The sequence below is a fragment of the Mustela erminea genome, chromosome 4 (genome assembly GCF_009829155.1).
Source record: "Mustela erminea isolate mMusErm1 chromosome 4, mMusErm1.Pri, whole genome shotgun sequence".
Lineage (NCBI taxonomy): Eukaryota > Metazoa > Chordata > Mammalia > Carnivora > Mustelidae > Mustela > Mustela erminea.
The window spans coordinates 106,362,425-106,386,130 of NC_045617.1; the positions used below are offsets into that span (position 1 = coordinate 106,362,425).

At 36.6% G+C, this 23,706-nt stretch overlaps 1 protein-coding gene across 1 annotated transcript in view; it reads right to left on the bottom strand.

The window, feature by feature from the left end:
- Nucleotides 1-23,706, bottom strand: part of EYS (eyes shut homolog) — a 1,637,266-nt gene that overhangs the window by 325,102 nt on the left and 1,288,458 nt on the right. The gene's annotated exons all lie outside the window — the stretch shown is intronic.

Sequence of the window (23,706 nt, forward strand, 5' to 3'; positions counted from 1 at the left end):
AGAGCACACATGCACATGAACACAAGCATGGGGAGTGGGAGAGGAAGAAACAGATTCTCTGCTGAGCAGGGAGCCCAATTCAGGACTTGATCCCAGGACTCCGGGATCATGACTTGATACTTAACCAACTGAGCCACCCAGGCTCCCCTGGAGTCTTTTTAAATGGGGTATATTGGAGTTTAATTTTGAATGGCAAATATTTTATTTAAAATATTTACTCTTTCCCTATGAATATGAACTTTGTACTTTTAACTATCATGTAGCTTACCATTACACAGCTTGAAGAATATATTATTCACCTTGTTTGTATCTAGATTTTTAAGCTTAAACAGAGGCTCAACATCAGGTACAGGGAATGAAAAAACCCACTAATTTACCTGAACAGTTATGATTCTTAGATTAAGTGACTTTTTAAGTAGTAGTAACCGCTGCACAATAGCTACAATTACTTACAATCATCTAAAAAATTATGAGAAGGTAAACTGTAAAAATAATTTTCATAGAAAGATACTTTTAACCAAAATGTTCAACTTTAGTTGGGCCAGTTTTTCTCCCTTTCATTCGTTTTTAATAGTAGTACATACTAGCAAATTTCTTTTCTCTACAGATTTGTTTCATATTGTGTTCAAATGATTTCACTGTATTTCTATTTATTTAGAGAGATTAAACTTCACAAAATTGTAAAAATGTTCACATTTACTTTACAGTTCACATAAAGTATTGTTTTTATTGAAAATGTAATCCATACATTTTTGAAGATGATGTAAGCTGGATTTATGGCTCCATACATAGAAAAAATAGTTTGAAAATCAATAGAATAAAGTACAAATCTACTCAGGGCACCACACCCAAATGAAGTACACTGAGAGAAGAGCAGTATTGAATCCATTTAAAAAAAACTGACCATCACCAAGAGCATGGGGATCATTGTAATTTATGTATCATATAACAAATAATTAGAAAGTTTAAACCCATGAAGAACTGTGTCTCAAAAAAAGTAATCTTATCATTTTGATATTATTTTAGCAAGGGATATAGAATATAACAAATCAGAGATTAAACAGATGCATGTAATTATGAACATTCATATCTAAACATGATTTAACAATATCATCCAAAATCTTGATTGTCTTGGATATGAGTTGTATCCATCTAGATCAAAGGTTATTGAATTTGGGACATCTGAAAAGCTTCACTGAAAACACCTTTCTCCAATGTAATACTACCTTCTGCTAAGTATAGAGCTTATTACATTGCTACAGGTTCTCACCTGAGCAGTACAATCTTTTATTTTTAGTTCCTTTGGATGTTTCGATTGCATTTCTAAAAATAATATTTTCTTTGCACATGCAATTTTGTGCATCATTGCCCCTAATTGCATCTTTAAAATGCATGCTGTGAATATTTAGCCCTAAAGCATACCATGAACTTTTTAAAATGGAGCATGCTTTGATTGCTGTGACTTCTTAATTTTCTCCATGAAATGAATATCCCTCATGTATACTATGAAATGAACAATGCTAGAGGAAGACTCTATCCCCCAGATGGCCTGTTTGATTCTAATTCTCATAACATGCATATTCAACAAAAATGAGGTCATGCTTATCTCTAATCCCTAGGCAATCACAAGGCAGCAGAAACATAAGGGCTATCAACATTCTAGGATACTATGAGTTTGGGACTGCAAGAGGCAGATTTCTTTACATTCTTCAATAAAGCTTATTTCAAAAATTCTTTATAAAGCATGAATTTATGCAATTGGTAATCTATACAGCTCCTTTAGCAATGTTCTACTGATTTGTTTTTCTTGACTCTTAATGTCAGATAAGATGGGATTTATTTATCTATTCAAAAAGTATTTATCAAGCACCTTCTAAGCAATAGGCACTGTGCTAAACACTCAGAATTGAGTGTATGTGAGGGTCTTATAAAGAATAGCAAACAAGTAACTAAATCAAATGATTATACATTGTGGTGTTATGAAAAAACACAATCACAAGGCTGAAATGCAGAAAAATGGCATCAGTAAAACTCTCTTTTAGAGATAGCATTTAAATTAGGCAGTGAAGAATTACAGTGGCTAGGCAAACTATAGCCCACTGGTCAATTGCTCAGTGCCTGATTCTTCCACTTGTTGTTTGTAGCTACTGTTGCACTAGGCCAGCAGAGTTGAGTACTTGCAACAGAGACTGCATGGCCTACCAATTTAAATATCTTTATTCTATGGCTTTATAGAACAAGAATGAAGAAGAAGCTTTTCACATAGGAGGAATCAGGGGATGAAATACTGAAGTAGAATAAAAACGCCATGACATATTAAAGCAAATGAAAGAAAGCCAGGTAGCAAGAGGTGAAGGAGGAAGTGATAGGGGAGCCAGGTTATCCCCAGGTCTTGAAGGCTGGGGTGAGCAGTCTGAATTTTTAATTTTCACTGTTACAGAAATCCAATGAAAGGTCTGAGAGGGGATTGATATGATCTAATTTATTGTTCACAGAACTTAAAGCTAATCCTTACAGAGTACTTATTTTGTATACATTGAAAGCTATTTATATGCACTGGTTTATTTGTTATATATTATGAAGTAAATGCTATTATTTTCCTGATGTTATAAAGAAAGGCTGAATAGCTTGTTCAAGATGATATGCTTGCAAATGATGGAGGCAGATATGGATCCAAATATTTTTGGTCCAGAGTCTGTGTTTTTGACCACTGGGCACTGGTCTAGATGTCTAGAGTGCTGTCATATCTAGAGTGGATTAATGTGATGTGTGTGTATGTGTGTTTGTATACAGAACAGAGGTAGAGGAATGAGTATCTTAGGAGACTGTAGAAAGAGTAAAGGCGTAATCAGTACAGTGGCCTGAGTTATGGGACTGAGCACTGAATGACAATGTTGAATGACTCAGGGAAAAGAGTTTCAAGAAATAGTCAGCCACCTGCAGTGGACTGAAAAGTGTACCTTAGACTTTTCAGCATAGAGACTATTGTTACGGACAGACACTTTAAATAGTGACATACCACTTTTCAGTACCATATATGGTGCCACAAAAAACTAACAATTGTATTTAACCTTGCAATTCTATTTTTTCAGAAAGGTAAGATATGACGAAACTATAGTAGAAGGCTGTTATTTCCTTTTGAGTCTTTATTTATTTTTTCTTTCCAGTCTACCAAAAAGATCAGCTACAATAATATACTCTATTTCTGTATTAAAACTTTTCAGAGGATTAATTTTATATTGCACAAGGTATTCATTTTAATATTTCATTACTTATAGCTGTCTTTCTCTGAGTAAAATATCTGCCAAAGAACACATTATTATACAAAATTATAATCTTTGTTATAATTTTGTTCTTGGAATTAGGTAACTAGCTTTCTTATATAGGTCAAAGAAACATTTTGATAGTATTAGAGGATATAATAGGTGTTAGAATATATATGGTTTTTCTTAAAAAAAAAAAAAAGATAGCCTGTCATAGAGTATAACAAATAAGAATCGAATAGAATGAGTTATTAGTTACCTTGGTAAAGTAATAACAGTTGCAATTCTCTTATTTAGGAAAAAACTATCTCCAACACAAAAATAAATTGAAAATGCATGAAAGACCTAAATGTGAGACAAGAAATCAGAAAAATCCTAAAGGAGAACATGGGCAGTATGCTCTTTGACCTTGGCCACAGCAACTTCTTACTAGAAAGACCTCCTGAGGCAAGACAAACAAAAGCAAAAATAAACTATTAGGACTTAATCAAAATAAAAAGCTCTGCACAGCAAAGGAAACAATCAATAAAACTAAAAGGCAACCTAAAAATGGGAGAAAGAGTGTATCTTAAGAAACTTTTTTTTTTAAAGATTTATTTATTTATTTGACAGACAGAGATCACAAGTAGGCAGAGAGGCAGAGAGAGAGAGGAGGAAGCAGGCTCCCTGCTGAGCAGAGAGCCCCATGTGGGGCTCGATCCCAGGACCCTGGGATCATGACCTGAGCCGAAAGCAGAGGCTTTAACCCACTGAGCCACCCAGGCGCCCCGAGAAACTTTTTTTTTATTTGGCTATAGTTGATACAATGTAACATTGGTTTTAGGAGCTGAATTTGACTATTATTGACACAATGTAACATGAGTTTCAGGGGCTGAACAAAGTAATTTAGTATCTTTACACTTATTTTATGCTCACCAGAAGTGTAGCTACCATCTGTCACCATACAATGCTATTACAATACCACTGACTACATTCCCCATGTTGTGCCTTTTATTCCCATGATTTACTCATTCTATAACCAGACGACTATATCTATCACTCCCCTTCACCTATTTTGCCCATTTCCTTACCTCTCTTCCTTCTGACAACCATCAGTTTGTGCTTTGTATATCTCATTTTTGTTTGTTTATTCATTTACTTTGTTTTTTAGATTCTACATATGAGCATAATCATATGGTATTTGTCATTCTCTGTCTGACTTATTTCACTTAGCATGATATCCTCTAGGTCCATTCATGTTGTTGCAAATGGCAAGACCTCATCTTTTTATGTTTGTGTAATATAGAAAGAATGTATCTTTTTTTTTTTTAAGATTTTATTTATTTATTTGACAGAGAGAAATCACAAGTAGACAGAGAGGCAGGCAGAGAGAGAGAGAGGGAAGCAGGTTCCCTGCTGAGCAGATAGCCCGATGTGGGACTCGATCCCAGGACCCTGAGACCATGACCCGAGCCGAAGGCAGCAGCCTAACCCACTGAGCCACCCAGGCGCCCCAGAAAGAATGTATCTTAATATGGCTATTTGATATTATAAACTTGAGTTTAACTGCAGGGTGAAAGACAGTTTCTTACAAGAAGGCAGTTACACTTGAGATACATCATTAAAAATATCTGCAACTGAATCCTAGTCTCCTTTTCTTTTTTCCCACATCCAGATATGCAAGTCTCTTAAATTGTATAAATATTTTAAAATATTCAGACTATTATGCAGTCATAAAAAAGAGACATTGAATCACCTGAAATGAATGTAACAATGTGTGTCAACTATATTGGAAACTATATTTCCTTAAAAATTTTAAGGAAATTTTTTTCCTTAAAAAATTTGTTCAGCATATACAATATTATTTGCCTAGATTTAAAGAACTTTACATTTTGCAATAAAGTAAATCAAAGAAATAAGTGCATTACAAATTAAGTGTAATGAATTTGTTGCTTGAGGATTAATAAACCAGTAAACAATAGGCAGAAGTAGCTAACTCATAGGATTTTCATGTTAACAAATACGCTGAGGTGCACATGACACAAACTTAGATTTTCACTGCCAGGTAGCATTTTATTTTTATGTTTATATGCAAGTAAATACACAAGTAAATGTGCTAACTATAATTTAGTATATATTATTTTATGCATTGTGTTTGATTAGATGTTTTGCATTTTAGTTCTGTGCTAAAATTCTGAATCTATGGATGTTGCATACCATGACAGAGGAAAGACAAAACACTGTTATTTTAGTGTCAGTCTTGGGTAAAATATTTAATATTTTTTATAACTGCTGAAAGAATGAAAGGATGAAAATTTATTTCAATTTTCAAATAGGTGTCATATATTCATACTACTGTGATAAATTTTGGCCTGCCATTTAGAGAAGTACTTTTAACTGAGTATTTTGTGCATGATTTTTAGTTATATTTAGTTTTACCAATAGAATAAAATTATAATAATTCCTGAATGAAAATGTTCATGTTTCTTTCAACTAGGTGTACTTATATTTACACATACACACACACACAATTGCTCAAGCACGCACACACATATTCCTTTGTAATTTGTCAGCTTCACCAACACCATCACATTATGTAATAAGGAATCTGAAGTAGAAAGCTATTTATTCAAATGAATACATTCTTAAAAACTCTACCTCAAAAATAATATTGGCACAGTGTTTGGAAAGACAGTATAATATTTTAAAAACATTTAAACTGTATTTTATGTACATTGATGATTTCTTTGCCATTTACAAATCACTTGTGGGTATTGAATCTACTTAAAAAAATACTTGAGGAGGAAACAAGATGGCAGAGGAGTAGGAGACTGAAGTATCATTAGGTCCCAGGAATTCAGCTAGATAGTAATCAAACCATTCCAAACACCTACAAACTCAACAGGAGACAGGAGAGAAGAAGAGCAGCAATTCTAGGTACAGAATATTGACCACTTTCTGGAAGGCAGGACATGAGGAGAAATTAATCCAAAGTGATAGGAAGATAGACTGCAGGGGGGAGGAGCCGGCTCCTGGCAAGCAGTGGAGCAGTGGAGCACAAAATCTGAATTTTTAGAAGTCCCCTCCACTGAGGGACATTGCTCCAGAGGGTAAGCAGGGATGGAGCCCCCCAGGGAGAGTGTGATTTCAGGACCCAAGAGGGGTCATGGAAAGACCAGGAGTATCTGAGTGTGGCAGGGCTATCAGCTATCAGAGAGGTGAAGCCAGCTACAGAGATGGAGCCAAGGAGTGAGGTGTCAGCTTAGAGTTATCTTAAAGCATGATCCAAGGCACAGTCGGACAACTGTTCTTCGACCAGGGACCCCACAAGTGGCAGATCTGGAGAGAACCCCTCCTTCCTCCTCCGGGAGGAGCAGTGTGGGAGTGCACTGCAGGAATCTGCTGGGTTTGGAGACTCCAAATGGGGTTGTTCACCAGAGATAGAAACACTTGGTAATACCCTGGGTGAGCATGGAGCACAGCTGGAGAACAGGGAACGGGAGGGATTGACTGCTTATCTCTGAGGCTGCACTGAGGAGTGGGGCCCCAAGCTCTCGGCTCCTCAGGGCCGGAAACAGGGAGGCTATAATTTTCATTCCTGTCCTCCAAAGCTGTACGGAAAGCATTCAGGAAACAAAAGCTACTGAGAGCAAACCCAAGCATATTAGTTAGCTTGGACCCTGGCAAGGCCAGTGCAATTCCACCTTGGACAAAGACATTTGAGAATCACTGCAACAGGCCCCTCCCCAGAAATGCAGCAAGATCATCCAGCCAAGACCTAGTTCAAGGATCAACAAGAACTGTGGAACTCCAGAGTTAGAGGAAAGCAACACACAGAATTCATGGCTTCTTCCCCATGGCCCTTTAGTTATGCAAAGTTAAATTTTTTAAAATCTTATTTTTTCTTAGTCTATTTTTTTAAACCTTTCCTCTTTCCTCTTTTAATATTTTTAAACCATTTTATCTTAACAATACCTTTAAAAAAATCTTTTAAAATTTTCATTGTTATATTCATATTTTGTCCCTTCATTGTATTTAACCTTACTTGTTGTATATATGTAGGTTTTTTCTTTAAAAATTTGGGATACAATTTCTTCTAATAAATCAAAATATACCCTAAATCTAGTGTATGGCTTTGTTCTAGTCTCAGTCCTGATCACATTCTCTCCTTCTTATTTTTTTCTTTTCCCAACCAACTTATCTTACAAATTCCTTTTTTAGAATTTTTTTTTAAGAATGAATTCTGGAACACTGAGAGAAATTAAAAAAAAAATAAAAAAGGGATCTTTTAAATTATTCATCTTTACAGTCATGTCATATTACATCCCTTCTTCATTATTTACCTTATTTTCATGTATATATATAATTATTTCTTTCTTTAAAATTTTGGGAGGTAGTTTCTCCTAAGCGACCAGAATACACCCAAAATCAAGTTGGGTGACTATGTTTTATTCATCAGTCTAATATCTATATCTATATCTATATCTATATCTATATCTATATCTATATCTATCTATTTTAATTTATTTTTCCTCTTTCTTCTCTGCCTGGTTTCGGGTCTCCTCTGATTTGGTTAGCATATATTTTTCAGGGGTCATTGCACCCTTTTAGTATTTTATTCTTTCACTTCTATATTCTTATCTGGATAAAATGACAAGGTGGAAAAACTCACCTCAAAAAAAAAAAAAAAGAACAAGAAGCAGTACCGACAGCTAGGGAGGTAATTAATATGGACATTGGTAATGTCAGATCTAGAATTCAGAATGATGGATATCAAGATGCTAGCAGGGCTTGAAAAAAGCATGGAAGATATTAGAGAATCCCTTTCTGGAGAAATAAAATCCCTTTTTTGAGAAATAAAAGAACTAAAATCTAACCGAGTTGAAATAAAATAACTATTAATGAGGTGAAATAAAAATTGGAGGCTATTACTGCTAGGATAAATGAAGCAGAAGAGAGAATTAGTAATATAGAAGACCAAATGATGGAGAATAAAGAAGCTGAGCAAAAGAGAGACAAACAACTACTGGTTCACGAGGGGAGAATTTGAGAGAAAAGTGATACCATAAGATGAAACAATATTAGAATAATAGGGATTCCAGAAGAAGAACGAAGAGAGGGGCAGAAGGTGTATTGGAGCAAATTATAGTAGAGGATTTCCCTAATATGGCAAAGGAAACAAGCATCAAAATCCAGGAGGCACAGAGAAGCCCTCTCAACATCAATAAAAATAGGTACACACCCTGTCAGCTAGTCGTAAAACTTACAAGTCTTGGTGACAAAGAGAAAATCCTGAAAGGAGCTCCGGACAAGAAGTCTGTAACATACAATGATAGAAATATTAGATTGGCAGCAGACCTATCCACAGAGACCTGGCAGACCAGAAAGAACTGGCATGATATGTTCAGAGCACTAAATGAGAAAAATATACAGCCAAGAATACAATATCCAGCTATGCAAACATTGAAAATAGAAGGGGAGATAAAAATCTTCCAGGACAAACAAAAAATAAAGAATATGCAAACATCAAACCAGCCTTACAGGAAATATTGAAAAAGGGCCTCTAAGCAAAGAGGGAGCCTAAAAATCATAGACCAGAAAGGATAAAGGACAATATACAGTAACAGTCCCCTTACAGGCAATACAATGGCACTAAATTCATATCTTTCAATAGTTACCCTGAATGTAAATGAGCTAAATGCCCCAATCAAAAGACACAGTGTATCAGAAGGATAAAAAACCAAAACCCATCAATATGCTGTTTGGAAGCAACTAATTTTAGACCCAGAGACACCTCCAGATTTAAAGTGAGGGGGTGGAAAACTATTTACCCTGCTAATGGACATCCAAGGGAAGCAAGTGTGGCAATCCTTATATCAGATAAATTAGATTTTAAGCCAATGTATAATAAGAGATGAGGAAGGACACTATATCAGACTTAAAGGGTTTGTCCAACAAGAAGATCTAACAACTTTGAATATCTATGCCCCTAAAATGGGAGGAGCCAATTATATAAACAAATTAATAATAAAATCAAAGAAATACATTGACATTAATACAATAAGAGTAGGAGACATTAACACCCCACTCACTAAAATGGAAACATCATCTAAGCAAGAGATCAACAAGGAAATAAAGACTTTAAATGTCACAATGGACCAGATGGACATCACAGATATATTCAGAATATTCCATCCCAAAGCAACAGAATATACATTCGTCTCTAGTGCATATGGAACATGCACCAGAATAGATCACATCCTGGGTCACATATCAGACCTCAGCCCGTACCAAAGATTTTCTGGATCAAAAGATCCAAAAGGATAATTCCCTGCATATTTTCCGACCCCAGTGCTTTGAAACTAGAACTCAGCAACATGAGGAAAGTTGGAAAGAACTCAAATACATGGAGGTTAAAGAGCATCCTACTACAGAATGAATGGGTCAACCAGGAAATTGAAGAAGAATTAAAAAAAAGTCATGGCACATGAAGAAATGTTCATCATCACTAGCCATCAGGGAAATTCAAATTAAAACCACATTGAGATATCACCTTACACCAGTTAGAATGGCCAAAATTAGCAAGACAGGAAACAACATGTGTTGGAGGGGATGTGGAGAAAGGGGAACCCTCTTACACTGTTGGTGGGAATGCAAGTTGGTGCAGCCTCTTTGGAGAACAGTGTGGAGATTCCTCAAAAAATTAAAAATAGAACTTCCCTATGACCCTGCAATTGCACTCCTGGGTATTTACCCCAAAGATACAGATGTCATGAAACGAAGGGCCATCTGTACCCCAATGTTTATAGCAGCAATGGCCACAGTCGCCAAACTGTGGAAAGAACCAAGATGCCTTCAACGGACGAATGGATAAGGAAGATGTGGTCCATATACACTATGGAGTATTATGCCTCCATCAGAAAGGATGAACACCCAACTTTTGTAGCAACATGGACGGGACTGGAAGAGATTATGCTAAGTGAAATAAGTCAAGCAGAGAGAGTCAATTATCATATGGTTTCACTTATTTGTGGAGCATAACAAATAACATGGAGGACATGGGGAGATGAAGAGGAGAAGGGAGTTGAGGAAAATTGGAAGGGGACGTGAACCATGAGAGATTATGGACTCTGAAAAACAACCTGAGGGTTTTGAAGAGGCAGGGGGTGGGAGGTTGGGGGAACCAGGTGGTGGGTATTAGAGAGGGCATGGATTGCATGGAGCACTGGGTGTGGTGCAAAAATAATGGATACTGTTATACTGAAAATAAATAAAAAGTAAATAAATTTTAAAAAACTTAGGACAAAAAAGGAATGAATTACATGCATAAATACAGTGAATAACTGAAAAGACGTAAAAAAAAAAAAAGTCATGGAAACAACTGAAAATGAAAACACCACTGTTCAAAATTTGTTGGATACAGCAAAGGTGGTCCTGAGAGGAAAGTATATACCAATAGAAACCTTTCTCAAGAAATAAGAAAGGTCTCAAATATATAACCTAACACTACACTTAAAGGAGCCAGAGGAAGAAAAGCAAAGAAAGTCTAAACCTAGTAGGAGAAGAGAAAGAATGAAGATCAGAGCAGAAATCAATGAAATAGAAACTAAAAGAACAGTAGAAAAGATCAATGAAACTAGGAGCTCGTCTTTGAAAGAATTAATAAGATTGATAAACCTCTGGCCAGAATTATCAAAAATAAAAAAGGACCCAAATTAATAAAATCATAAATGAAAGAGGAGAGAGCACAACCAACACCAAAGAAATACAAACAATTATAAGAACATATTATGAGTAACTATATGCCAGCAAATTTAACCATCTGGAAGAAATGGATGCAATCCTAGAGACATATGAACTACCAAAACTGAACCAGGAAGAAACAGAAAACCTGAACAGACCCATAACCAGTAAGGAGATTGAAGTAGTCATCAAAAATCTCTTCAATAAACAAGCACTCAGTGCCAGATGGCTGGACAGTCACATGCAGAAGAATGAAAGTGCACCATTTCCTTACTCCACACACAAACATAGAGAAGAAATATAGGCAGCAACCTCTTTGAACTCAGCCACAGCAACTTCTTCCTAGAAACATCGCCAAAGGCAAGGGAACTGAGGGCAAAAATGAACTATTGGGACTTCATCAAGATCAAAAGCTTTTGCACAGCAAAGGAAACATTCAACAAAACCAAAAGACAACTAACAGAATGGGAGAAGTTATTTGCAAATGACATATCAGATAAAGGGCTAGTATCTAAAATCTATAAAAAACTTAACAAACTCAACACCCAAAGAACAAACAAACAACCAAGAAATGGGCAGAAGATATGAACAGACATTTCTATAAAGAAGACATCCAGATGGTCAACAGACACATGAAAAAGTGCTCCACATCACTTGGCATTAGGGAAATACAAGTTAATACTACAATGAGATACCACCTCACACCAGTCAGAATTGCTAAAATTAACAAGTCAGGAAATGACAGATAGTGGTGAGGATGGGGAGAAAGAGGAACCCTCCTATACTATTGGTGGGAATGCAAGATGCTGCAGCATCACGAAAAAAGGCATGGAGGTTCCTCAGAAAGCTGAAAATAGAGCTATCCCAAGACTCAGTAATTGCACTATTGGGTATTTACCCCAAAAATACAAATGTAGTGATCCAAAGAGGCACATGTACCTGAATGTTTATAGTTGCAATGTCCACAATAGCCAAACTATGGAAAGAACCTAAATGTCTATCAACAGATACATGGAAAAAGATGATGTGGTATACACACAGACACACAGATACAAACACACACACAGGATTACTATGCAGTCATCAAAAGGAACAAAATTTTGCCATTTGTAATGATGTGGTTGGAACTAGAGTGTAAAATGCTGAGCGAAATAAGTCAATCAGAGAAAGACAATTATCATATGCTCTCTCTTATATGAGGAATTTGAGAGGCAGGGCAGGGGGTAATGGGGGTTAGGGAAGGAAAAAACGAAAGAAGATGGGGTCAGGAGGGAGACAAACCATATAAGAGACTCCTAATCTCACAAAACAAACTGAGGGTTGCTGGGGGTTGGGGGGTATGGATTGGGTGGCTGGGTTATGGACATCGGGGAGAGTATATGCTATGGTGAGTGCTGTGAAATATGTAAGCCTGATGATTCACAGACTTGTACCACTGGGCCAAATAATACATTATTTATTAATAAAAATAATTAAAAGAATACTTGAAATAAGGGAGATAACACAGACACTTCCAAAGTAGGAATGGATGAAGTAATTAATTGAAAGTAAATCATAAACAAAGAATATTTTCTCTACACAAATTACATTTCTACAGAGGTGAAATAAATGGCTCTGGATTTATTTTACTAATAAAAAATAATGAATGAAATGCAGTTAGAAGTATAGCTTGGAGTTGCATCCAAGCTAAATCCTTTACAAATTTACCTAACACTACCAAAATTTAATACTGTCAAAAACCTTCCTGGGGCGCCTGGGGGGCTCAGTGGGTTAAAGCCTCGGCCTTCGGCTCAGGTCATGATCCCAGGGTCTTGGGATCGAGCCCTGCATCGGGCTCTCTGCTCGGCCGGGAGCCTGCTTCCTCCTCTCTCTCTGCCTGCCTCTCTGCCAACTTGTGATCTCTGTCTGTCAAATAAATAAATAAAAAATATTAAAAAAAAAAAAAACCTTCTTAAACACATAAAATAATTGACAATTTCTTCGTGGAAAATCCTTAATTTTATTCGCTATCCAAAAGTCTTATTCTAGTTACATAGTACTGATGAGATAATATTCTTTAACTTCTTTCATTTTAGAAAGGAGGTGGTTTACATTTGGTACTGTGGGTGTATTTTCTGAATCTATGGAAGATTTTGATATTTGGAACTAATCAAACGTTACCTGTTTTTATCACTTCCACCTTTTCTTATTAAATTAATGAATTTCTCATTTCTACTATTTTCATTTTGTTTCTTGAATCACTGTTTTCTCAATATTTTTTTTACTGTTGAATACGTAATTTCTTATCCCAAAATTGTTAATAAATGCTTAAAACCCTTTAATCATTGCAATATTTAATTATATTCCCTAAAAATTCTTCTACTTATAGGCTAGTGAGTTGAATTCTTTCATAAAAAACTAATCTCTATCTATCTATTCTTCCATACATACAGACATGGTAATTTACTTATTAAAGAAATTTAAAATGTTACAGCATAATGATAAGATCTATCTTCACTACTTTTCTATGGTTACCCTGCTTCCCTGGGTCCTGTGTTCCTTTTTCTTTTTTTATTCTCTCTTTCCTTCCTGCAGTTTATCATTAAGTATCTCATTGAAATGACTGGAATGGGAGATGTTTCCTGTATATAGATGGTTAGTGATGCTTCTCTGAAGAGGTGATCTTTGAGCTAAAGCTTGAGCCATGCAAAGATCTAAAGAGTGAATAGTTACATAAAAGAAAGTAGTGTTACATAAAAATCTCCTAAGGAAATTGTGGGTGTTGGTAACAGAGGGAAGGAAGAGTACAACTTAGAGTTATCAGGAAATGAAGAATGGTACCTTATAAAGTCTAGTATTTGTTCAAACAGGATCCAGGTCATTTAGGGTCATGCAGTCCATGATAAGTGTTTTGGAATTTATTTTTACATCAATGAGATACCACCGGCTCATTTTAAACTAAGGGGATGATAAGAGATATTCTTACAATAATATTGAAATGATGAGCACAGTCCTTTTTGATTACCCTACATTTCTTCATCTGGGGAAGAAGGAGGCCAGGGAAATAGAAAAGTGACTAGGTATGTTTCAGTGCTCTAGACTAAGGGGATAGAGACTTTCAGCAAAAATTGATTTTTTTAATAATAGCAAACACTAAAATGTTATGTAGGATAACAGCTCTAAAAATATGTTTAGTGAAAATATATACCCAGATTAAGGAATATGCGGATGGTGAAGTTTTGACAATGAATTAAGAGGAAAAAAGAAGAAAAAAAAAGAAAGAAAAAAATCCAGCTTGAGGGGCAAGTATTGTTAAGGAGAGGTTTGGAAATCTAGATGCACAGAAAGTTGGTAGAGTAGACAAAGAGTAAGCAAGCAATAGAGAGAGGCTAAAGATGAAAGTAACATATAAGAAAATGGAAACTGAGAGAAGTATCTGGACAAGATGCCAACTAAGGGTTGAAGATTCTGCCTGCCTGAGAATGAGGAATCCTGCATATTGATCTAGATAGATTTTGAAGAAGAGAAGGCACAGGAGGAAACAGATGTCCATCGGGTAAAGAGAGAAGTCAACTAATGTCTCTTCTTCATTTAACAAAAATGCATACATTGAGTATCTATTTTCTAGGCATAAGCTAGGTGCTTTGAATATAATGGTAAGACACATTCTCTGTTGCCAAAACCGTCACAATTACTAAGAAAGGTAGAAAATTAAATATATGTTCATTGTACTGAAAGAATCTACAAGACAATATGGGTACCCATGGGTGGAACTCTTAGGATTAAGTTGGAAAGCTAAGGGAGGGTTTCATAGAGTCTGTGGTGATTTGCTGATTTCCTGAAGAATGAGTATGTACTCAATAGTAGACAGAAAGGGGCAGAGGAGGGAATTCCTGGCAGAAGTAATACTTTCTGACAGAAATAAAACAATGCTAGACTTTAGCAAGTGTAAGTTTCTTAGTATGGAAGGCCCTCAAAATGCCTTCAGTAGGTGAGCGTAAAAAAGCACAGACTAGATCATGAACTACCATGAATAATAAGCTATGGTACATAGCTATTATCATAGACAATACTGAATAACATGATCAGCTATTTGATTTAGAAATATTCCTGTGATTATAGTAGAGGGATGGTTTCCAGGGTTGAGTGGGAAAGGATTGAGATTGTAGGCAAAGAAACAGTGTAATGTTCGAAGAATATTTTAAAATAGAATAATTAAACAAGAGAAGTGAGAAGGAAAAGAAAGTGTTTTTGTAATATTTAAACAAATTTTAACAGGATTTGGGATTGATTGAGTGTGGGTGGGGCTGACCTAAAGAGGGTAAATAGAATGAAAACTTCCAGATTTCTGTATAAGTAATTGAGACAACAGTAACTCCATTACGCTAGACTGGGGATATAAAAGGAAAACCAAGTGTGCTTGTCCAGGCAAATGACAGAACTGGGATTCAGGAATATTTGGAGAAGGGAAAGGGGAGGGATAATTAGAAAAAAGAGAGAAAAATGGGGTACCTTTCTTGAGTACCTACTATATACTAAGAGCTGCCCTAGTACTTTTAGATGTGCTTGTCCATCACACTTGACCTCCGTCACTGGTATTACTTCTCACTTCTATATTTGAGGAGTCCAAAGTTCAGAGAAATTTCTGCCAATTTTCCCTGGCTATTAAGTACCAGAACAAGCATTTAATCACATGTCTAATTCATTCATACTATGCTCCCATTTTGTTGTATAAAGTTTGGGGGGATGCAGGTATACAGTCATTATTTGATGGCATGGGGATGTAGGAAGTCATGTGGAGCCAAAGGGAAAAGCATTTAGAATGAAGAAACAAGACGACCTTGGAAGACTGGCATTGAGGAGCAATGGAGAAGACTGAGGAAATGGTGTCGAAGCAACCAAGAAGGAACATTTAAAAGAGGGAATATAGAGGTGCCCAGGGGGCTCAGTTGGTTAAGCAACCAACTCCTGGTTTTGGCTCAGGTTATGATCTCAGGGCTGTAAGATGGAGCTCTGTGTCAGGCTCCATACCAGGTGTGGAACCCGTCTGAAGATTTTCTCTTCCCCTCTTCTCACCTCTCTCTCTTAAAAAAAGAGGGAATATCATTAGTGTCAAACACCACAGAAAAATGAAGCAAGAAAAGGACTGAAGACCACAAATTGGGCTTTAAAATTCCTAAACTCAAGCACAATTTACATGCTGCTGGGACAGAACTCCAATTGTCAATAGAGGATATAAATAGTAAACGAACTATAAATAGTAGATGAGCAAGAACAGACATTTGGTTTGGGCAACTCTTTAAAGAAAGCTGGTTATAAAGAAAGAAATGGCTAGAAGGGGTACAGAACTAAAGAAGTTGTCTCTGAGGTAGTTATTTGATAAAGACGGAAAAATCATGGGCATTTCTAAAGTGAGAAAGAGGGAAGATCTGAGAGAGGAGGTATATAATAGAGCAAAGTTTGGAGGAACAGAGCAGGAAGGGATAGGGTAGAGAACCCAGGCAGAAGGTAGGGATCCATTTGAATGAGTCAGAACATTTCCTTTTCGAGGCATAAGAGAAGAGGGTGAGTAAGAGAATAGATATAAATAAGGAGGTAGGTGGGGTGTGGTGTCAAGAGAGTTTACTCCTTATGGTTTCTATTATATTTTATTATTATTATTTTTTAAAGATTTTATTTATTTATTTGACACAGAGAGAGAGAGAGATCACAAGTAGGCAGAGAGGCAGGCACAGAGAGAGAGAGGAGGAAGCAGGCTCTCCACTAAGCAGAAAGCCCAATGCGGGGCTCGATCCCAGGACTCTGAGATCATGACCTGAGCCAAAGGCAGAGGCTTAACCCCCTGAGCCACCCAGGTGCCCCATGGTTTCTATTTTAATCATGAATTCACAAGCAAGGTGATCTTCTGGGAGTGAAGAGATGGACATGAAATACAGCACTTCAAGTGTGTATTGCCGGCTTAAAACAGCTGTTCTGAGAAAAAAGGAAAAAAAAAAAAAAACCAGTGGACTAGAGAGTAAGTGGTGCTCTCATAATGTGCACCTTTCCGCAGCAACAGCACTCAGCAACCTGCTTGTACAAGTGCAGAAATCACACAAGGACACGGAAGGCATCAAGTGAAGGATTGGACTAAACTATAATGAAAGTATTTTAGTTATGTGTTATGCAGTTTAAGTTGGCAGGTGAGGAATTAAAATCAGAGGAGAGTTGAAAGACAGAGCTGACAGACAGAAGGCCTGGACCAGAGAATGGGAGTTCCAGAAAACAAGACCAATGCAGCTTAGATAAGTTGTTAATACTAACTCTGAGAGGGAAAGAATTGTAGGTAAGGCTAGATTTGAAAAGACTGAAAATCTGGGCATAATAATATAGGAAAACATATGGAAAATCAAGAACAGACAAATAAAAAAGACTTTTGGAGCATAAAAATCTAATTGAAATCCTACACTCATGTTCACCCAATATATGCATTTTCGTGTGACTTTTCCAAGGAAAATTTGCAACTGGGAGTAATGGCAGAGAGTAGACTCTGAGTTAAGGACTTTAAAGGGAGGTATAAGGTAGGCAAGCAGAAATATGTTCTAGTAGCCTTATCAAGGAGTTTCTTTTTCTTTCTTTCTTTCTTTTTTTTTTTTTTTTTTTTTTTTAAGATTTTATTTATTTATTTGACAGAGAGAGCCAGCGAGAGATGGAACAGAAGCAGGGTGCATGGGAGAGGGAGAAGCAGGCCTCTGCTGAGTGGGGAACCTGATGTGGGGCTCAACCCCAAGACTCCGGGATCATGACCCAAGCAGAAGGCAGACGCTTAAAGACTGAGCCACCCAGCTGCCCCATCAAAGGCTTTCTTGAGATGGCAGACCCTCATGTTCAGCAGGTGGAGGTAGGTGGCTTATAAAATTGCAGTGGGAATGAAAAATAATTTTCTGAAAAGGAGAATATGAAGCACTGATCAGTACTAAGTTGTGGTCAGAAAGAGTAATTTTAGATTTTGAGATCTGACTTTTGAAAGGTTTCAAATATTTAGAAAGAGCTATGAGTTGGTCTTTAAAATCTAACATATTGAAAGGGCCACCAATGCGGACACTGAAGAGTTTAAGCAGAGATGGCACTAAAGCAGACTCGTTAAGTATTTGATAAATGAATAAAAAAATAAATGGATAGATGGGTAAATGGGTAGATAAACAGACAAATGAATGGATAAATAAAAGCAGATATAGTTGATATGAATAATAGAATATCTGGACCAATGTATAGTCCATTACTACCATGACCCTCTGTGTATTTTGTCAGACCCCCAGTCTACTTGGTCTGGATTTTTACACTGGCTGATGAACTTGAATCACAAAACCGCATTTTGCTACTGCCTGCAAATGTCTAATAAGAAGACATTTTATGTGATTTTTCTTAAACATTGAGGCTTTAGATCCTGTTGACTTAATTTTTTGCTTCACAGATTAAGTTAAAAATTCTCTAAGTATGCTTCATTTACAGAGCATATAATGTTTAATATCAGTAGCTTTGCTGGATATTTCCTATTTGTCTGTCCAGACATATTCACCACCCATTTTTCACTGTGTTCTTGGCGCAGGGAGGCTGTACCTATATTTAATTAGTTTATATTAAATAAGATTCTTGGTAGCACAGTTCACTCTATGGCTTGTGAGATACCTAGATCTCTAGTAAAATTCCTTAGGTATAGAAATACGTGCCCATCTTTAAAAACACTTTAGTCATTGTGTTGGTTTGAATGGTTATGTTGGATTCTGAAAAAGCCAGAAGGCTTTTGTCCTGGTAAGAACGAAGAGATATTTGAATATTGGACATGTTATTGTAAAAGAAAGAAATCACTTCTCAGAAACACTTCATTAAATGTAAAGCAGGCTGATCACTTTTAATATTGCAGATGACTGACTGGAAACAAAGACCATGTGTCAGAACAAAAGTGTTAATACTTGAAACAGCCTCTTTTTCTTATTTTTGGCAACCAGCTAAATGGCTGCTTGGAAGATCATAAAAGCAATGAAAACAAGCCCTTTTAACTGAACATCTCAGTTCTAAGCTGAATTCCATTAACTTTAGAACATATTGTATTTAAATTCATAAGCTATAATCATAAGAACATACTTCTAGTTCATTTCTAATTGATTTTAATCAGTTAGAGAGATCTACAACCTCATGTTATTTCTTTAATAGGCATTTTTTTTTCTCTAATGTAAGAATAAGGTTAAACATTTAGGTCTGTAAAACCAGTGTGGAACACATGACGGTATTTTGTATCTGGAAGTTAGTTTGCATATTTTTGTGTACTCATACTCTTCACCATACTCTCTCCCCTACCCAAGCTGTCACTGGAGCCTCCAAAGCAAATTTTCCCTTTTTGATCCTATGCCAAAAGCAGAATTCCAATGTCATTACAGCTACCTAGGTTTCAATCAGGCATACTCAGACTTGAGTTTGAAAGCATAATGTTTTCTTCCAGCTAAGATTGGTTTTAGGGACAGAGGGAGCAAAGTGAATAGGACAATAAGTGGTGTGGGACTGGGAGTCCTTGAAGTGAGGAGAAGAAAGAACTCCCATTCAGAAGGTGGTTGAATAGAGTGGAGGCATCCCATGGACTGTCACCTGTGAGCAGCCTCCCATTTATGGTCCTGGATACCTGAAACTCCAATTCAGAGATATAAAGAGATTATTATAATGCTGGATGATAAGTGGGCTAGGAGGCTATGCAAACAGATAGAAGGGGTCCTTCGCACTACAGGTTGTGTCAGGAAGGCCTCCCTAGCAGGAGTGAGTTTTGAAGGAATGATGTGTGACTTAGACAGCAAAATGCTATAGGAATAGTCCGAGAAATGAAAGCACCACATGCAGAGACACATGATGGAAAAAAAAAAATGGCCAGTTCAATAAACAATAAGCAATACAGAATATCTAAAGCACAAGTTATAACAGGCAAATACAGTCAAGAAAAAGGAAGATTGCTAAGAGATGGAACTGGCCAACTATGCTAGACTAGGTTACAACACAACCTGAATCTGCTGTTTATGAAAAGCCAGTGAGGATTATGGAAAAGAGAAGTCATCATCAGACTTATGATTTAGAATAATTCCTGCAGCAATGCAGGGCACACAGTGACTGGTTAGAAAAGTAGAGTATAGGAAATGAGGAGAACTGTTATTTCGCCTTACTTCAAGCAGGAAATGATGAGGGTCTAAAAATCAGCGAGGTATTGGTGTGGCAGGGGCAGGAGAAGCAGATGAGACAAATCTGAGAAACATCTGTGAGATGGTCAAATTGGAAGGAGGGCCATGGAGAGGAGAGAGAAGAAATCTAGGCAGCCTACCATGTTTCTGAAAATTGTTATCCACTGTAATAATGAAAAAGATGGCACAGATTCTGGGAAAGACATTAAGTTCAAATTTGAAACATCTGTGAGACATTCAGATGGAGAGATTCTCTGAGGAATGGGACTTAGTGTCTATATCACAGGACAAAGAACTGAGCCTCTCTTTGCCCAAATTCTTCCCCCAATGCCACCCCAGTCCATTAGCCAGACACTTTAGCGCTCTTTCAACTGCAGACACATGAATACAAGTTAAAAGCCATAGTTGTTCCATGCTGCAAACTGATTTTTGATCCTTATCAATAATTTGTTAAACCAAAGTGATATTCTGGCATATACATTCAGTCAACTGTTCTTAATTACCTGTCATCCTATAGGAAAACTGAAAATTTAAACTGGTGACCTATCTATGTGACCTTTGTCTTTTGGAAGGTAGTGAGTGTATCATTTTGAAGCAGATTAACTTTTTAAAATGTATTTTACTGAGGAAACTGTAAGATCACATTATCTAATCAAGCATGAAAAGCAAGAGAAAAGTTTTCAGTAGCATGTTAGACTCTGTTAAGAATTACAAGGGTCTCTTTAGCTGGGGAAATAAAATACATAGGCACATGTGACAACTCATTAAGCTAAGTGAATTACTAATGCTGGGGTTTACTATGGTCTCAGCTTTGATGGAATCTGTCAGCCTAACACTGACAAGTATGAGTAGAATTAAACCACAGTAAGGCAAAAGTAGATATTATGATACAAATGATTTCCTAGAACTATTTTGCTCTATATTGCATTACTCTTTGAAATCAAGAACTAGTTTCATTTCACTTAGTCATAAACACAAACAAGTATCTAATTTGTCTCTTCACTAGGTTAAAGAATGAAAGAGAAAATGAGAGGAAATGAGAGGGAAATAGCATCAGTAATCTTTCTGTACAACCACTGGTGTTCTTTCTGCACTGTGCTCCAATTTGCTGTGAAGCAGGTGAAGCCCAGAGGCTGCCTGGGTGCAGGTGCCCCCATCTCTGCCATGCCAAAATGGGACTCTGGGACCTCCTAAAGTCACAGCACTTGTTTCTCAGGTCCTCCTGACCCAGGAGCTGCTCCTGTCTGAAGCAGAGAAAGGAATTCTTTGTATCTGCCACCTACTGAAACCACCCTCTCCTTCTCTTTTTCATCCCTTCTCCCTAATTGCCAAACTCCTACCTTCTTAGCATTCTGGAGTCTTGAAACTGAAGTGTGAAAGGTCCCAGAAGAAGTGCTTACCTGCAGTTGCCCATCAGTTTCTCTCTGGGGCTGAGAAACACCAGGGGCCCCTTGGGATCTGTGATGTGAGCAGGCTGTACTCAGGCCAACAGGGCACTGGCTTCCTGTTGTGCATGGCAGAGAGAAATCACTCTTTCTTCTAAACTTTCTAGATATTGAGAACAAGTCACCAGTTTCTCAACAAATGGTCCTCTTGAACAAATAACATTTGCGTATCTCTAGCTATATAGCTTAACTATTTCACTCAGGAAAAAAAAAACCTTCACTGTTAAAAAGTTTGTTTTACCTTTCCTTCTGGTAACTGGATACATCAGTTTTGTATAATTTTATCTGGGAAACTTATTTTTTTAAATTAATCTGTAACCAAAAAAGGATGATAATGTTGAGGGATGATAATTCGACAGCTTCTCTCTCTGCCTGCCTCTCTGCCTACTTGTAATCTCTGTCTGTCAAATAAATAAATAAATAAAATCTTTAAAAAAAGAATAAAGGATGTGATTATTTTACAAAATGGATAATGTTCTTTGTTACTAATATAATACTTCCTTTCCTTGTAATTTTTTTGTGTTGTTTCCTTATGCTTTAGTTTTAGGAGTATACATTGAGCCTCATCATCAGTCTCAAATATACATAATCTAACCACAAACTGACAAACATTCAGTTAAATCTCACTAATTAAGAATGATTAGAGGAAATACCTATCTGAAATGCACACACAGACACACATACAATGCACTGAAGGAAACAACATTCTATTTATTTGACCGCAAGGAATACTTTAATGGGGCAAGAATGGACCTAGCATAACAGAGATAAAACATAAAAGTGTAATTAGCATGTCAATTAAATGTAAAATGTTTGAAGAGACTTTGTCATTTTCTTATTTTATTTCTTTCCTGAAATCCTTTGTCAAATTCTCTTTAGTCTCGCACCCATATATGAAAAATCCCAAGTGTCAAATGAATATACAGTTTTACTCTTCCTCTTGTTCATTTTCAATTCATTCCCTAGAATAAGTACATGCTTAAATTTTAAAATCTTATCTTTTTTTGTTACCCTTAAAAGAAAGTTCCTCATGCATTTTTAAATTAAGATTTTAATAATTGAGGGAAAAAATAAAAGGCTTACCATATGACTCTAGCTTATATTTTCCAAATGGAATACAAAATGGTATCATAAGAAGATATGCTCTTTCTTTTTTTTTTTTTTTTAAAGATTTTATTTATTTATTTGACAGAGAGAAATCACAAGTAGATGGAGAGGCAGGCAGAGAGAGAGAGGGAAGCAGGCTCTCTGCTGAGCAGAGAGCCCGATACGGGACTCGATCCCAGGACTCTGAGATCATGACCTGAGCCGAAGGCAGCAGCTTAACCCACCGAGCCACCCAGGCACCCCGAAGATATGCTCTTTCTTATTCCTCCTTCTTTCCTACTCCTTCTCTCATCCAATAGTAATTTATTAATAGCCATGACCTGAGGTGGATTTATCAAGAAGCTAAAGAAGCTTAAGCTTTAGGGCCCCTCACTTGCACTGATATCTTCCAAGGTCCTGAGAAGAGTTCTAGCAATGTATTCATATAGCCTTATGTTTTTGTGAAGTCTTCAAAAGTAAGATAATATAACTCTAGGATAAGCTACACTATTCTCCTTTTCCATTTTGAATCCTCTCTGTCACACCTCTTTTTGGGCTGCATAATTTTGGAGTGGCCAAGAGCATTTTTGGACCTAGTTAAGGGTAGTTGAGTTGGAAATACATTTAGTTTGGGTTTTTCACAGTCACTTGTGAGTATAATTAGCTTATTTATAGGTGTCCTAGTATAGGAATGGGTTTCAGAAATATTCCTACCTTCCACAATGCTGATTCATGAAAAGGAGTTCCAAGTCCAATGGTCATATAAAATATGAAAGAATCAGAAGAACTCTGTGATTTAAGATTAATCAACACAAAAGAATAAAATATAAATTTATAAAATATAAAAGAAACATTATAGGTATTTTCCTAAGTTTTTTATTGTCAAAGTTTGGGGCATCTCAAAGCAGAATACGGGGCAAGCACTTGAGTGTTGATAATACATAGACAAAGAAATGAGGAGGTAGGGGAAGAACGGAGGAAGAAAAGCCCACCTAAAATGTGTTACTGTGG